This window comes from Lolium rigidum, chromosome 3 (genome assembly GCF_022539505.1).
Source record: "Lolium rigidum isolate FL_2022 chromosome 3, APGP_CSIRO_Lrig_0.1, whole genome shotgun sequence".
In the NCBI taxonomy this organism is placed as follows: Eukaryota; Viridiplantae; Streptophyta; class Magnoliopsida; order Poales; family Poaceae; genus Lolium; species Lolium rigidum.
In genome coordinates, this window is record NC_061510.1 from 105,724,777 (window position 1) to 105,743,392 (window position 18,616).

Genomic DNA, 18,616 nt, shown 5'->3' on the forward strand with positions numbered 1-18,616 from the left:
CCATAGGCTGGCGCGGCCAGGGGGCCACCCGCGCCGCCATATGGTGTGGGCCCCCTGCTGCCCGCCTCCAACTCTCCTTCGGTGTTCTGGAACTTTCCGGGGAAAATAAGATATTTGGTCTTTGTTTCGTCGAATTCCGAGAATATTGCCCGAACAGCCTTTCTGGAACCAAAAACAACAGAAAACTGGAACTGGCACTTCGGCATCTTGTTAATAGGTTAGTTCCGGAAAATGCATAAAATCATCATACAGTGTGAGCAAAACATGTAAGTATTGTCATAAAACTAGCATGGAACATCAGAAATTATAGATACGTTGGAGACGTATCACCACCTCAAGGACAGCGTCGCGCAGATCGAAGAGGAGACCGTGCGGGCAACTGCAAGGATTTGATTGCTTTTTTTTCATTTTCTTAGGGTTGTAGTTGCAAAGATGAGAAACTTTGGTATTTTTGTATTTAGGTCCTGTAATAACTTTACATTATAATAATAATAAAACAAAAGTAGCGGGTCAGCTCAGATACCGCCTGCCACACGCAGGCCAGTGGCGTTTTTTTTTATTTTCTAATCTAATCGGTGGTAGTGGCGCACCCCAGCTTATGTAGTAGCACACATCTAATCTGTGGTAGTGGCGCACCGTAGCTTACAATAGTGGCGCACCATAACGTGTTAGTAGTGGCGCACCACATGGTGCGCCATTGATATATTGGATACTAGTGGCGCACCAGTAGTGCGCACAGCTAAAAGTTAGCAGTGGCGTGATATTATTGGCGCACCACTAGTGCGCCACTGATGAGCAAAATAGGTGCGCCACTGATAAGCTGTTTTCTAGTAGTGTCTAGAAGCGTCTAGAGGGCCACCGGTGGGCCCACCACCCCGTGAGGGGCCACATGGGCTGAGGGAATGATGCGGAGCCTTCATGGGCCAAGTGCAGCAGGCCCAAGAGGCCCAGCCAGCTAGCCCCAAGAGATAAGATCAAATCCCGAGGGGATAAGATCGAATCCCTAAAATTAAGGGGGGAGACTTGGGGGGGGGGAGATTTCTTACCCCCTTCCCATGCGCCGGCCCTAGGAGGAGGTGGGCCAAGGGGGGCAACCCTGGACGCACCCTCCCTCTATAAATATAGGAGAGGTGCAGCCGACCCCTTGCCCCTTCACGCCAAAGTCTGGCTGCCGCCTCTCTCCCTCCACCATAATTCTGCTACGGCTTGGCGAAGCCATGCAGTTTTTATCCTCCACCACCACCACCACGCCGTCGTGCTGCTGGGATTCCGAGGAGAGCTACCACACCTCCGCTTCCCGCTGGAATGGGGAGAGGATGGACTTCATCAACACCGTACGCACGATCGAGTACGAAAGTGCTGCCGGATTGCAGCACGGGACGATCGACTACATCAACAACGAGATCTGATCTCGTAAGGCTTTGGATCTTCAAGGGTTAGTCTCTCATACATCTCGTTGCTTAGGTCTTCACAGATTAGATCTTGCTTCTTCCTAGATTGGATCTTGGTTTTTTTTCATGTTCACGATAGAAAATTTTGGTTTTCTATGCAACAAACCCATCAGGATGACCACCCTTTCTAAAATATTTCTACTTGGCATAAAGGCTGATTGAGTTGGCTTTATAACTCTTGGGGCAATCCTCGAAATGCGATTTGTACCAGCTTTAGTGAAGATTTTAAAACATACATTCAGCAAACAAATAGGTCTATATTGTTGTATTTGGATCGCATCCTCTTTCTTGGGTAATAATGTGATGACGCCAAAATTTAGTTTGTAAAGGGGCAAATCCCCTTTGCTAAACTGTAAAAACAACGCCATCAAGTAGTCTTTTATTACTTCCCAAATTTTTTGATAAAACTCAGCTGGAAAGCCATCTGGTCCAGGAGCTTTATTAAGTTCCATCTGAGAAATTGCCTCAAAAACCTCCTCTTCCGTAAAAGGAGCTGTCAAAATCTCATTCTCCGCCGATGAAATTTGCAGAATGTCATGTATCGCCTCTTCAACTAAATAAATATTACTTGGTGTCGGTGCCCCAAACAATTTCTTATAGAATTCAGTAATATAGACCTTCAAATTAACTTCCCCAACAATAGTTCCCTCTTGTTGTTCTAATTGTAAAATTTTCTTCTTTTGATGTTTACCATTCGCTATTAAGTGAAAGCACCTTGTATTATTCCCCCCTCCTGAATATGTTTAACTTTCGCTCTTTGAGCCCATTTAGACTCCTCTTCTCTTCTTAATTTATTTAGGCTATCATATGCTTTTTTTAGCCCCTCCCTTTCATTCACATTCAAGTGATTTGTTTCCGCTTTCAAATCTAATTGATCAATGATGTTTAACAATCTCTATATTTCTTTTTTATACTTTCCACTTTGATTTTTTGCCCATCCCTTGAGAAATCTTCGTATATGTCTTAGCTTATTCAACCAAACCTCGATGGGACTGTTTCTCCCAAAACTGATTTCCACTCCTTTACTATCATATCAAAAAAAACTTCTTGTCGCAACCAATGTAGCTCAAAAGAGAATTTTGACTAATTACCTAGATGTGCTTTCACTCCTGAATCAACAAATATTGGAGTATGATCAGAATCAACTCTTGTTAATGCTCGTACAGTTACCAATGAAATTTTTTCCCAAGAGATGGATGCTAGTACCCTATCTAGCTTCTCATATGTAGGTTCTTCTCGCCTACTTGCCCACGTAAATTGTCTCCCAGTTAGTGCAATTTCACGCAAATTCAAATGCTCAATGATTGCATTAAAGACGAAGGGCCAACGTGCCTTGAAATTATCATTATTTTTTCTTCCCTCTTTCGTATAATATTAAAATCACCCCCTACCAACATAGGTAATGTTTCAGATTCACAAGTTCTCACTAACTCCGACAAAAATTCTGCTTTGTGCATGTCTTGGGCAGCCCCATAAACCGGCACCAGAATCCATTCAAAGCCATCTCTCTTGCATTTAATATGAAGCTTAACACATAAATCTCTTGTACTGACCTTTAACACCTTTAACACCTGAAGTGTATCGGAGTTTATTCCCACTAGAATACCCCCCAGAGCGACCATGTGGTGGTAAACAAAACCAATATAAATTATAACCCGCAGCTAGTTGGTTCAAAAAGGGTATAGAGAAATTATATCTTCCATTCTCCAACAAGGCAATGAAGTCTAATTTATGTTCCCTAATTGCCTCTTTGACAAACAAATACTTAGCAGTATCACAAAAACCCCCTGGATTCCAGTTAATTCCTTTTAGATTCTGCATTAAGAAAATTGTTTTTTAATTCTTTTCCTAGTACTTTTGCGAATATTACTAGTATCATAAACTTTTCTCTCTCTATTTTTCTTTACCTTGACAGCTGGCTTAAGATGTTCCAAATGATCATATAAATCCAGTGGGATGTCATCATCCTCAATCAAATCCTCACAAAGAGTGGATACTTTTGACAATACAAGAGTCTCCAGACCTTCCTCCTTATTCTCAATCTCAATCTCATTTAAAAAAAATCGTTAAAAATCGTTCCTCTTCTACCATTTTAATCCCTTTAATAGATTTTCCTATCTCTCCTTCAGATTTTCCTAAGGACACACCTAATCGATCCGCTCTCTCGATAATTTCATAATCTGGAATGTTAACAATAGAATATTTCGGAATTGCAAACTTACCTGTATTGAAAGAATCATCACGCAACTGTGCATTCTTCGTCGCCTTCTCCATTTGAGGCATATCGGCATTAGGCTGGCCACTCAGCCGGGTACTAGACCTCACTCCATGTGTAGGCTTTGGAATTCCCCCAAATGCAATAACCTCCTCTGTAGAAGGACAAAGTGACACAATATCAGATGAGCTCTCAGTTAACGACAATGAACATGGAGAGCTCTCAGTTATTATTTGGTAAAGCCCAGGCTGAAACAGAGTCCTTACCATTAGTCCTCGGAGATGAGGCAATCCCCACCGAACCCTGAAGACCTATATTCCCTTGCGCCTCACTGGCATTCACCATAAAATCTTCCAAGATGCCACCCTTAGTTTGTTCCAAAGAACTGACTAGCTTAGGCTTCATTGCCAACCCTTTATCAAAAGTGTTCCCACCATCAAGCAAGAACTTTGAATTAAAACCAGACATGGAATGCTCATCAATAGTCAAATCAAAAAAGTTTACATTTTTTGAAACATGTGCCATACCATTTGCTGCAGAACAACCGGACACAGAAGATCCATCAGTTGTCAGCAATGATTGCTCATCATTGCCAATCATGGCCGCATGATTGTTTGCAGCAGCTTTGTGCAGCACCGGCCCCCCTTCTCTGGCCTGCTGGATCTTCTGCGGTGAGGCAACGCCAATCGCAGCCAACTGCACCCTAGCAGCCACAGAAGATCCCACCTCAGCGATGCCCCGGCCGACACGCGCACAAGCGGCAGACGGCTGGCAGAAGCTGCGCTGTGCCCCGCCGACAGGCACACACGCGACAAGCACTGGCTGGCCACTGCTGCGCTACTCCCCCTGACGCGACCTGCTGCATGATGCAGGCGTTGGCTGGCTGCTGCACTGCCCACTGGCAGCATGTAGACCCGCCCCTCGAGGCCCGACAAGGTGCAATCCCGAGAACGATCCCCTGAGCATGGAATCTGCTCCAAAATCAGTGCAAATTTTGTCATCAAATGATAGATTGTTAACATGAAATAAGGACATAAAAAAGGATCTTTTTTGCTCAAAATTGAATCAAATGGAGAGCTACATGGAGGAGTAAGTTTGACATTCATTGACCCAATCTGAATTGCATAAAAATGCTCAAGTTGCTCTTGCATCCCATTTCCCCCATTAAACGTGTTTTCTTATGATAAAAAGTAGATATGACTTCATGGCAACATTTGACCTCTCTCTAATCAACATAGTGGCACAAAATAAGCTCTTCTACAAAAGATAAATGCAACACAACTTCTATGTAATATTTGATTCACATTCATATAGTCATCACGATTCTAAAATAAAGATGATGTAACACATCTATCTAATACTCTCCTAAGAAACTAGGTTGTTTGCATGCTTAGAATTAAGTGGTGGCACTTTTAAGTGTCGACACAGAGTATTACCTAAGTGATGACATGATGTTGTATAAAGTCATGTGCATGCTTAAAAAACACAATACCAGTTTTGTTGTCACCAAACAATTTAGGACACCACCTTCCCATTATCCCTAGTGAAGTAGTGCAAGACAGACACAAACCATAGTTTGACTTTCCATGTGCATAATACAAGTATTACTCTTTCTCACACGCATCCCCTCCCCCCCCCCCACCCCACCCCGACTTGCCCTAGTATAAAAGTTTGATGAAAACATGTATACCGAACGGTGTACTAGTATGCATCAAAAACATACTAAAGTTGCATCACAAAAGTCTTCTCATATTAAAAGATCCACTGGACACAAGATAATACAAATATACCTATAATCATATGGGATTGCTCATATGGTTATAAACATGATCTCACATATACAAAGATTAATCAAGCTACTGTCAAAAACCCATAGTCTAGAGATGGACTACTGTATATTCATCATGACGGCGATGGTGAAGATGTTGAAGTCGCAGGTGCAACTGGAATTGGCCCTCCAATCATCATCGGCAACTGATGTCTGCAAGTGTACGGGTGGAGCTTCAAATAGAATAGTGTCGAATCCATGGAGAGATGAATGGCTATGGTTTAATGATTTTTGTTACCTTCGCTTATTTGTACATGCAAGTTATCTTTGGTCCAAAGCAAAAAAGGAAAGTGGAGAGTGATTGATTGTTTGTGCGAACAAAGTAATAATAAATTTTTCGATAAAGAAGTAATAACAAATAGAAAGTGAATAAAGTGAACGATGGTTAAGTACTTGCAACTGCAATAAGGGTAAAGAGTTATCGGGAAGTTGTGAATTCACCACTAGCGTAGTTTAAAACATGATTGTGATTTATAATATCTTTGTAGTATGTATGTATGAGAGGAGTCGAATAAAGGACAAGGGGCGGCTGAGCAAGAGGAGATTGAGCGGATGGTGCGAGATGCAAAGAAGTACAGGTCCGTGGACAACAAGCAAAAAATGAAGATAGTAAAGAAGATAAGCGGTGGTCCATGATGCCTTTGAAAGAGTACACTTCTAATTGTTTGCTATGGCCTCGTTAGTTGTCAAATGTTGGTTTGGTTGTAATGTGTTTGGATGTGTGTGTGTGGCTGTAAGAGCATCTCCACTGGTCTCCCCACAGAGCCCCCACGGCCACTTTTTTTCATCCGGACGGTGAAAAACGGCCCAGTCAGGCCCCCGGTTCCTCGTTTTGATCCGGATTTGAGCCTATTTTCGTCCGGACTTCCCATGCCATCCCCGGCCCCCCGGGGAGCGCTCGGGGACTCCGGATGAAGCTAAACCAACCGCCCACGCCCACGTGTCTCCTCTTTCGTCCGGATTCCCCGAGCCGTCCTCTTTTTCCCCGAGAAACGCCGCTTGGGGAGCACACGACTGGAAATATACTGCCCCCCACGCCAAATCTTCCTCCAATCCGGACAAAAATTTCGCCGGATTTGAGCGTGGGGAGCGCCAACGAGTGGGGATGCTCTAAGAACCTGAACTATGGTTGTGGTTTTAAGCTGGTCATAATGGGGAATAACTTAGACTAGTAACATCTCTCGTGCTACTAGTCTATGTTACTACTTTCATAGTGGATAGGCTTAAATGTGGTGTCATGCATTGTGTCATTTATTACGTTGTAGACTCATCTTGCCTTGGGGTGTGTGATGTTAAAGTAAGAACAATAGTGTAGCCAGCAGCCGGCTATAACAATTTGACACATCATCTATAGTCAGCTTATAGCGAGCATGTAATAGTAAGCTATAAGAGCAACTACAATAGATCCTCCTCAGAAGGCTATAAGACATTAAATATTAGCAAAATCTTACGTGGAAGAGAGAGAAGAGAGGAGAGAGAAGAGAGTTGGCGCTTCACTTGTAGCCTGACTATAGCACAAATTTCAAAAGGCTGCAGCCCGCATGTAGCGTACCATGGATGATGTAGTCGGCTGTTCCCATGTTTTGAGTCTTGCATGCAAACATATTCACATGCAACCATTTAATACTAAAATATTTATAGAGCCAACCTAATAGCTAGCTTATTGTATGAAGCTTTATTTATGAAAGCTTTATGTGACATGGCATGACTATATAGCTCGTAGCTGGCTATGTTATTGTCATTGCTCTAAAAGTGCAGTACTTTTACAATACATGGCCCACCTTTTAGTCTCTCACGTAGTGGCTAGAAGCACGTGCTAGAGCTAGCTATTGCATAAGAGCCCACTTCTCTTCTCTCTCATAATCTCTCTCCTCCAACTAAGTAAATTTATAATATTTTATCTCTTATAGCCAGCTGACTGGATCTTATTGTACTTGCTCGGTAATATAGCTAGTTACCACCACACTTTCTCTCTTTATTTATTGGCATGACATGTCACCAAAATGTCTTGAAATGTGTGATGTTACTCAGGGGCGGAGCTGGAGTAAATATTTCCCTGATGCATGGCGCTAAGCTTGGAGCGTCTGCTAGTTGAATTTTTGCCTCCCTGGTGCACCTTTTTTCTACCTAGCCTGATGCACTACCTTCATTGAGCTCACAAGTACTAGCAAAAAAAAAAAATTGACCCTGATGCATGTGCATCAGGGTTGGCCTAAGCTGATCTGCTCCTAATGTTACTAGCTATGTTACTCCCGCTATGAACAGTCTTATTAATTTCTATGCCTATTATCTAAAAAGTACAGTTCTAATTTTCTCCTGCAGCCCTACAATGGCGCTGATTTTCTAACCATGGATGTTTTGTTCTCAAGCGGAAATGGATGCATAGTTCTCAAGCGGAAATGGAGTATTGAGTATGGGTGCATATCCATGTATGTCCCTCCTGTGGCTTATGTTTGTTTTCGTTGTCTAATGTCTGCTTGAGAGTTACCGAAAAATGTGTATCTGCAATGCTGATTATGTGTTGAGCTATGCGTAGGATCATCTGAAACAGAGCTGTTCAGTAACAGGCTGGTCATCTTGTGCCAGACTGGAAGTGGATATATCTTCAGAAGTACACAAGTAAACTTAGCCAAAAAAAAATGCCTAGTTCCTTCGTCCTAAAGGAATATCATTCAAAATTCTGCAGTGACCCTTCGTTGCATGGTACTCGTGCTACTCCCTTCATTCCAACATAACTCAAATCCTCCAAACGACACTTCATTTCACGGCATCGTTCTCTTGTATCTCCCGAGATAAATTCTTCGGATCCCTCAGTGCTATTCTTTCCCACTGCGAGGCGACACCCTCTCGTCTTCCTCTAATGCATATATAAATACAACCCCTAGCATTCACAAGCAGCCCGTTCCTCTACTTCACGACTCCTACAATTTTCTGTCTCGTCGTGCGGAGATGGCAGGCACCAAGGTCGACGGGCCGGCGATCGGCATCGACCTGGGGACGACCTACTCATGCGTGGCCGTCTGGCAACCAAGGCACGACCGAGTGGAGGTCATCGCCAACGACCAGGGCAACCGCACCACTCCGTCCTGTGTTGCATTCACCGGCGCCTGGAGGCTCATCGGCAATGCGGCCATGAACCAGGCCGCCATGAACCCCGTCAACACCGTCTTTGGTGAGAACTTTTTTTTCCTGACAATTTGGTGAGAACTTATTAACCTGCACCACTTCGTACCTTTTTTTATTTTTTATTTTTTGACGATAGCAGGACCGTCTATTTTAGACGGCTAAAAGTATATTCAGCGGCAGTGTGCACTAATTTATGTGTTTTTTCGGTTACCGCGTCTTGACGTTGTGCATGTATAGATCGTAGTTGCTTCATCAATATTTTCAGACCCTCAGTTCTGTGCCATCTCTTATTTTCTTCAGTTATCACAGTCCACAGGCTTAGTTCGCTGTACATATTATTGAATCTTTTCTTCCAGGTTTCTAATTTTCTATACTCCTAAAATCTTTAGTTTCATCGCAAAAAGAAAGTTCAGTTATTATGAGCACCGGTTGCAAAACTTCCCCACTTTGTTTCACTGAACTCTTGCATTATAGATGGTTGTGCATAAGTATAAAAAGCCAGTGAGTACTGCACAATTTAGAACACCGGGAACATGAAAAATGTAGTTTGAATATAGTATAAGCAAAACATGTCAAAAACAAATTGCATAGGCAATATTAAGGGTTTGAGTCAATGGAAAAAAATCTATGAATTATAGTGCAAAGTAATCTTAAAGAATAAAACTATCGGAAATTCAATTCGGCTCCCCGGTGCGTATGCTCCCTATACCAAAAATTATATTTTGAGTTGTCAAAAAAATTTGACAAATTTTTTTACTTGTACATCTCCATAATATAAGTGCATTCATCAAGTTTCACGAAAAATCAATATTTTTTGTAGTCTATGTAAAAAAGAGAAATTTTATCTTGTAAAAAGTATTATTTTTAGCACTGAGTTTTGTCTTTTTTACACATATCACATGACAAGTCTATTTTTTATGAAACAACTTTGTGAGCGCGTAGCACGTGAAGATGTACGTGAAAATTTTTCATTTCAATTTTTTGAAATTCAAAATATGTGTAAGATAAATTTCAAAATAGAGGGAGCATATGCTCCCATGTTCTAAAACACCACTCCCACCTAAAACTATGTGATACAATCCGGGCTACAAATCAAAAGCAACACAGCAAAAATATCTCTACGGTTATGTGTAAGAGAGACCCTCGGGGCCAGTGTATGGTCGTATGGAGCATGTTGGTGTCGGGCCGGTGTGTGGATATGTATGATAGTACATTACACAGTTAATTACCTTGAAAATTTCAAGAACTGTAGTCAAACACGAATTCTTGTCCGGAAAAATTAGAGAATAAATTACAAAGATGAGCTTGTGTGCAATCAAACTCCAATTCTTGTGGGAAAAATATAGAGAATACATTACAAAGCTGAGCTTGTGCTATTAAACTTCTTTACTTCCCTGCAAAAAATGAGCTGATTTACTCATAATATGTATGCGTAGAGGTATTTAAATTATTAATTTTAAATTGATATCCACTACTTCTGTACATTATAAATAAGTTAAGACATCACAAATAATTATACAAGTTGACTGGCTTATTGGTTCTACTATATACTAAAAATTCGACAAAGTGATTACAATCTTCAATCTTTTTTGAATTCTCAGATAGTGCCCAACATAATTATAGATTTAATTAGTGATTCACAATGTCATAAAACAACACTTAAAATTTGCATTTTATGACATGGGGCCATTTTTATGCAAATGAATCAAAAAATAAGCTTGATAGGTGTATTGTATAACTTGTCCTCGCGTAGGTTGGTGAAACGCTATTTACTCCCTCCGTTTCAAGAAATAAGGCGTCCTCATTTTTTCTGCTTTTTGTTTGACTAAGAATTGTTGTAAATTTATAAAGATTTTTTGTATAAAATTAGCATCATTAGAAAGTACTTTTCAATATGAATTCAACGATACTAATTACATATAATATAATCAAGATTTTGTTGCTTATTTTTATGGTCAAAGTTTTTCTTCGAATACGCGTGTGCCTTATTCCTTGAAACAGATGTAGTAATTATGTATTTTTACGATGCACTAATTGGTCCTTAAATTTTTTAAATATTATGTATTGAAAAATAATATGTAGAAAAACTCCTAATTTCTATAAATATTTGTTTATTGTAGAGTCCATAAGAGTTTTCGTACGTACCATTGTGTGGTTTGCGATGTTTAGGGGTATGTGTGATACTTTTGTTTTTTAAATAAAGGGAACATCAGGCGAAACTTTCAGCAAATGGTTTTTTTGCAGAAATTAATGGAGAAAAATAAATACAAAGATGAGCTTGTGCACGTGTAGAGGTTATTTGAATCAATACTTTGTAAATTACAAAGATGGGAATCTATACTTTTATTACTATAATATATGCACGTATAGAGGTTATTTAAATCAATCCTTTTTAAACTGAAACATACTTGTGTATGCTTGCTAGCTTGTAAGTTTCCGACATAAAACACTCACTGGCTTAGTAGTTTGACTATACGCTCTATTGATTCATCTTTTAAACTTGATGTAAGTTAGGATAGTGTAAAACTTGTGTGGAACTTCCTTTTTAAGAAAAACCACAAAATTATAAATTTATTAGTGTTCAGCAATGTCACAAAATAGGCTTTGAATGTGCATTTTCTGATGTGGGCTATTTTGTGGAAATGCATCATGAACATGTAAAGTTATTTTATATAACTGGTCTTTATAGTTCGCTGAAAGGATCTTTAAATATGTATTTGTGATGTCAAATGATTCTTAAACCTGTAATTTGAATGCCGCCTTCCAATCTGTAAGTTTGCTACATACCACTAGACTTGTAAAATGTACTACTGAAACTAACTACATGAAAATTCTTCAGATGTGAAGCGACTGATTGGCCGGCGATTCAGCGATGTGTCAGTGCAAGGAGATATGAAGCTATGGCCTTTCAGAGTGATTTCAGGCCCTGGTGACCGACCGAGGATTGTAGTGCAGTGCAGGGGTGAGGAGAAGCACTTCACGGCCGAAGAGATCTCCTCCATGGTGCTCATCAAGATGCGTGAGACCGCTGAGACCTACCTTGGTAAGGAGGTGAAGAATGCCGTCATCACTGTCCCGGTCTACTTCAACGACTCACAGCGCCAGGCCACCATCGATGCCGGTGCCATCGCTGGCCTCAATGTCATGCGCATCATCAACGAGCCCTCAGCTGCGGCCATCGCATATGGTCTGGAAAGGATGCAGCGCACTAGTGAAGTGAAGACAGTGCTCATATTCGATTTCGGTGGGGGTACCTTGGATATCTCTGTTATAGATATCGACAATGAGATTTTTACGGTCAAGGACACGTCAGGTGACACACACCTTGGAGGTGAGGATCTCAACAATCGGATGGTGGAACACTTCGTGCAGGATTTCCTTAAGAAACACAAGATTGACATCGGAAACAACACTAGGGCGCTCATGCGGCTAAAGACAGCGTGCGAGAGGGCGAAGAGGATGTTGTCTTCAACAGCGCAGACAAAATTTGAGATGGACTCGCTCCACGACGGCATCGACTATTATGGGGGCATCACCCGTGCCCGTTTCGAAGAGCTCAATATGGACATTTTCCGCATGTGCATCGAACATGTCGAGAAATGCCTCAACGACGCCAAGACGGACAAGTCCCAAATCCACGACGTTGTGCTCGTAGGTGGCTCCAGCCGGATCCCCAAGGTGCAGCAGCTTCTCGTGGATTTCTTCAACGGGAAGAAGCTGTGCAAGAACATCAACCCTGATGAGGCTGTCGCATACGGTGCTGCTGTCCAGGCTGCCATCCTCAACGGCGATTACAACCAGAAGGTGCAGGACTTGGTCCTCGTCGACGTCACGCCACTCTCCCTGGGGATAAAAGTTGTTGGTGGTTTCATGAGCGTGGTGATCCCCAGGACTACCACCATCCCATCCAGGAAGGAGCGGTTTTACACAACCGAATATGACAACCAGACATCTGCGGACATCAATGTATACGAGGGTGAAGGGGAGTTGATCAAGGACAACAACCTCCTCGGCAAGTTCACGCTCGACGGCATCCCCCCAGCGCCCAGGCTTGTTCCGGATATCAATGTGACATTCGAGATCGATGCCAACTGCATCCTGAAGGTCTCGGCGCAAGACATGGCGACTGGAAACAAGAACAGCATCACTATCATTTCAGACAAGGGTGGGCTGAGCAAGAAGGAGATCGAGCGCATGGCGCAGGATGCTAAGAAATTTAAGTCCGAGGACAAGAAGCAAATAAACAAAATTAAGAAGGAAAAAGAGGAGGGTTGGGTGAGCCAGGAGGACTTCGAGAGGATAGTGCAGATTTCCGACAAGTACAAGTCCGGGGACAAGAAGCAAATGAAGGAAATAAAGAAGGAAAACCAGGAGGGTTGGCTGAGCAAGGAGGAGTTTGAGCTGACGGTGCAGGATGCCAAGTAGTGCGAGGACAAGAAGGAAACGCAGAAAATAAAGGAGGAGGAAGGAGGAGGCTCATAATGTCCTCAAACAACACGTACGATGAGTTTCTGCAGTCCAACTGCTTTTGCTAGCTACGACATGGAGCCCTAGCGTTGCTAGCGAGTGATCGCTTTTTATCAGTTTCTGCTCCGGTAGCCGAATAAAGATCTGGACATGAATACCGTAATCCCGTCAGAAACACATAAGGTAACACGTTTATTAAAGGGCGAGCCTAGATATCAGCCGACTTAGATTTATTAAATCTCAGTCAGCTGACGTCATGACCGACCGATCAGCGTACTCATTGCCTTTTTTCCAAGCTAACTTGCTGCGTTTTCCTGTTCCGTTTGATTTACCTAGACCTGAGCTAGTACGTGCGGAAGTCTTTGTCGATCATGGGCTATCTCGATTTAGTTAGCTTGGCTAACCATACAACTAGCCCACAAATAAGGAATAAGGTCCCATGGTAACGATGACAAACAAGAGGTCCTCGTTTCTTTACTTGTAAATAATCACGTGGGGTCTATGATATTTTCGTGGATCTAAAAAAGCAAAAAAGGAGAAATATTGCGCATTTTTTAGATCTTCCTGTTATTGTTGTATTAAACTAGAAAAAACTCAGTTAAAACCTATGTATAATTAGAGAATTTTAAGTGAAAAATTCTTGTTACAACCCATGTATAACTGAAAAATCTCAGAAAATCTCAGTTGCAGCTCATGTGCAACTGGAAAATCTCAGTTGTAGCCCATATGTAAATAGAAAATTTTCAGTTATAACTCATGCGCAATTAGAAAATATCCGTTGCGTGTGCAACTAGAGAAAATCTTAGTAGCAATCCATATGCAAGTGGAAAAATTCTTAGTGTAACCCATATGCAACTAAAAAAATTCTAGTTGCAACTCCTATACAAATCTCAATTCCAACTCATTTTCAACTGGAACACAGTTACAACACAATTGCAACTACAAATCTCAATTGCAACCCGTGTGCAACTAGAACATAGTTACACCATAACTTCAATTGTGTATCACTTAATGCGCAAGTGTGCATGCGTGTGACTTTTTTCTTCTGAAACTTGGATACAATATGAACACATGGAACTAAAAAAATGACCAGCTATAGAGATACAATTTTGTACTCTTAGCTGCTTGAACACCTTGCATTAGAGAAGACAAAAAAATCAGGGAGCAAGGCCGGAATGCTCACATCACATGAAGTCTCGAACGAATGGAAAGTGTGAAACTAACGGCTGGCCTGCTGGCAAAGAAATAAAAGCCCAAACCTCCGATCCCGTATAGTACTGCTGGCCAGAGAACTCTCCACTCGGAAAAGAGTAAGCCAAGGGGAATCTCGAAGCTACAGATCAAACTGGGAAGGAAACGACTGAGATTTATTAAGTCGCAGGCAACTGATTTTCAGCAAAACCGTTTATTAAAGCTTGGTGAAATTAGTAAAAATCATCCATATAATGAATAAAACTTGTCCCTCTCAATTTTCATAAAATATAAATATGATGATATGTGATTTATATATTGTTTTCTTATTTTAACAAGGATTGCAAATTATCCCAACTAGATTGTTATGTTAAACGTGTTTATCTGGCGTGAGCGCGTCTGCATCATGGCATGGACCCCTAGAGCATGATTTTATATTTTGTTTGTTTTCTGAGCCATGTCTAGTGGTACCTGGAGCTTGACGAAAAAATGTGTAGCTGAAAGGCTCATTACATAGTTTAGCGAAAGCTCGTCGCAAATAGAACTTTTCGGCGGAGTTGGTTGAGCGCTCTCCAGCGGATGACGGCTCCTCTCATCGTGGCCTCCTACAATCCTAGCGAGGGCCTTGTCGGGTTAGATCCGGCATGGAGACACCTTGTATGTCTAGATCCAGCAGTTTGTGTACATGTCCGGCCACTACAGTGCATGGGCGGCCTTTAAGAAAAAAATGTGTTGCCTATTACTTACGAAACATGGTTTTGATTACAATCTTCCAAGGCCTCTTTCGACATGCAGATCGGCACCACACCTTGTAAAACTCCACCACATAACACATTACGACTAAAATGACATAGACCATGGGAACACTATTACAATTCTATTGACTTCAGAAACGACAACTTGTCGACCAGGTGGTTTCATCCTATTGAGTCCCTTTGCAATAAAACACACTTTGGATCAATCACAACTGTCCTCTCTAGAAGCATGTAGCACTGAAGAGCATTATGTTTCGATGATAAGATTTGAAGAAGAGTTTGCCATTCCCAGCTTCAATCCTTGAAGACAAGCAATAGCTTCCCCCATAACTGCAGATTGGCAATGAGTAATGACATCCCAAGCTGAGAGAAGGATATTACCCATATGATCCCACAAAAAAAACCCCAAGCACCATAATTTTCTTCTTTTAGGAAGCTTAATTGCATCAATGTTGCATTTTATCCAGCCATGAGGCGGTTTTTCCAAAATTTTCTTTGCAATTATCCCATATTTTGTGTCTTCTCTCCTTTAAATGGAGCTTGTCTATTTTTTCTTTTCCTTTTCTGTCTACTCTGATATCTCCTTTCTTCAGGTTCTGCAAGGTAGCTAAGTAATTTTGCAAAAAAATATTTATTTTTGGATAGAAACTTTACCATCACCAAAAATGATGTTATTTTTGTGGTGCCACGCTCTCCACCAGATAAACATCATCTTATATCTCGTATCTTTGGACAATTTGTCAAGCAGGACCAAGACCCACTCGTTCCTAGTAAAAGACAGTTCAGAGTCATTTGAAAACTCCCAGATATGATACAAGCCTTGTCTTACTGCCTTTGCATGTGTACAGGACATAGTCGCATGATATCTTGTTGCTTCCTCCATACCACATATAGAGCATATTGGCGGGACATTGGGAATTCTTTTGCTTCTATTTTCCTGAACCGCCAAGCTATTTGTAGCTAGTTTCCAATTGAAGATTTTAACTTTCGGTGAAACATTTGCACTCCATATAGTGTTCCATAAACCTCTACCTACATACATATTTCACTCGAATTGGGTGGGTTGTTTGATCTGAGATCGAGTGCTAGGGTATATGCACTCTTAACTGTAAACATTCCGTGTTTTTCTGGAGTCCACGAAATGAAATCCTCCTCTTCCGTTCTTGGCAGGCGGATTTTAAGATTTTTCTCTCCATTGTGCAACATAAAAATATTCCTAATCAACTCCTCCTTCCAAGACCGATTCTCTTGGTTGATAAGCTTTTCAAATCTTCAAAATCTTGAGTTTGACAAGTTTGCATTAACTTTCATATCTCCCCTTGGAATCTAATTATCTCTCCATATTCTTACTTTCTTTCCATTTGCAATATTCCAGACTATGCCTTTTATCATGAGATCCAGTACATACATAATGCCTTGCAAACAAGGTGATGGGTTCCTAATGAAAGTAGTGTCAGTTACTTCCCGTTTGGATAATATTTTGCTTGTAGGAACCTTGCACAAAAGCTATCGGGGAAAGCACTGAGTCTCCAGGCATGTGTGGCTAGAAGCGCTTGATTAAATAAATGTAGGTCTCTGAATCCCATCCCTTTTGTTCTTGTGACTTTATCCCAGCCTGTGCCACCAGTTAATTTTACTGTTTCCAAATAATTGACCAACCAATACTCTGGATCTTGGAGTCCGTCGATTTTTTTTGTAACTGCCGGGTAGTTTAAAACTAGCAGGTACTCAAGTCTTGCGAACCCTACGGGTTAAGCAAGGGAGTCCGCATAATTCCTCTTCGCCATCATCTACTGTCTGGCAATTTTCTCGGCCTCTGTCTTCATGACTTCTCTCTTCCCGTGCTCTCTAGACTCGTGCCCGAGCTGCGTTGTTCCTCGCATCACCCTCTCTTTGGATATTTTGAGTTGCTGCTGCCGATGCCTGCCGCGGGCTAAGTTACCGATGTGGCGACCTTGAGCAATGATGCCCTCCTTGCCTTGGACTATTACGGCGTGGAGATCTTGCGGGTTGTTGGATGACTTCTCTACTGGCTATTGCTGCCCATAACATCGATACCTGCCATATCAGTTTGATACAAGGTTGCTCGAGGGTCGCCCTGAGGTGGCTTGGTTGCCATCAGATACGCGTGTGTTGCCATGTAAGCTGCTTCTGGCATCTTGGGCGTTATATGCCCTCTCGAATTGATAACCCACAAGTATAGGGGATCGCAACAGTCTTCGAGGGAAGTAAAACCCAAATTTATTGATTCGACACAAGGGGAGGTAAAGAATACTTATAAACCTTAACAACTGAGTTGTCAATTCAGCTGCACCTGGAAAAGCACTAGTAACAGGGGTGATGTGAAAGCAGCAGTAATATGAGAGCGGTAGTAACGATAACACGAGCAGCGATAGCGAGTAATATGAGAGCGATGGCACCGAGAAAATAGTTGATACTACTTCCAATGACATGTAGAACGAGTATATGATGATGAGAGATGGACCGGGGTTCCCAGCTATCTACACTAGTGGTAACTCTCCAATAACAAGTGTTGGGTGAACAAATTACGGTTGGGCAATTGATAGGATTGAAATAGCATTAAGACAGAACATCAAGATTATTAATCATGTAGGCATGTTTCCCATATATAGTCATACGTGCTCGCAATGAGAAACTTGTACAACATCTTTTGTCCTACCAGCCGGTGGCAGCCGGGCCTCTAGGGAATCTATCGGAAATTAAGGTACTCCTTTTAATAGAGCACCGGAGCAAAGCATTAACACTCCGTGAAAAAATGTGATCCTCATACCTAAGCCTTCCCCTCCAGTTGTCCCAATTTCTGTCACTTTGGGGCCTTTGGTTCCGGACATAGACATGTGCATACAACTTGTAGATACAATCTAAGCAATAATTATAGAGCTTAAATCTAAGATCATGTCACTCGGGCCCTAGTGACAAGCATTAAACATAACAAGATTGCAGCAACAATAACTTCACAAACTTTATAGATAGACTAATCATAATGTAACAATCCATCTGATCCCAACAAACACAACACCGATTACATCAGATGAATCTCAATCATGTAAGGCAGCTCATGAGATCATTGTATTGAAGTACATGGGGGAGAGAATACCAACTAGCTACAGCTAGAACCCGTAGTCCATGGGGGAACTACTCACGGAGCATGATGGAGGCGGTGGCATCGATGGAGATGGCTTCCGGGGGCACTTCCCCGTCCCGGCAGGGTGCCGGAACAGAGACTTCTGTCCCCCGAAACGGAGTTTCGCGATGGCGGCAGCGCCCCTGGAGTCTTTCTGGAGTTTCGTCAATCGGTATCGATGTTTTAGGTCAGGACGGCTTAAATAAGCGAAGAGTCGGAGTCGGAGGGGCCACGGGGCCTCCCCCTCATAGGCTGGCGCGCCCAGGCCTGGGGCCGCGCCGCCATGTTGTGTGGTGGCCCCCTGGCACCCCTCTGATCCCCCTCTGACTTTCTGGAAGGTTCCGGGAAAAATAAGGTCCTGGGTCTTCGTTTCGTCGAATTCCGAGAATATTGCCCGAACAACCTTTCTGGAACCAAAAACAACATAAAACAGCAACT

The 18,616-nt window shown here is 42.1% G+C and overlaps 1 pseudogene; it reads left to right on the plus strand.

Annotated features, from left to right (window-relative positions):
* The first annotated feature begins 8,443 nt into the window (after positions 1 to 8,443).
* Positions 8,444 to 13,102, plus strand: LOC124695293 (annotated as a pseudogene).
* Positions 13,103 to 18,616: the final 5,514 nt, after the last annotated feature.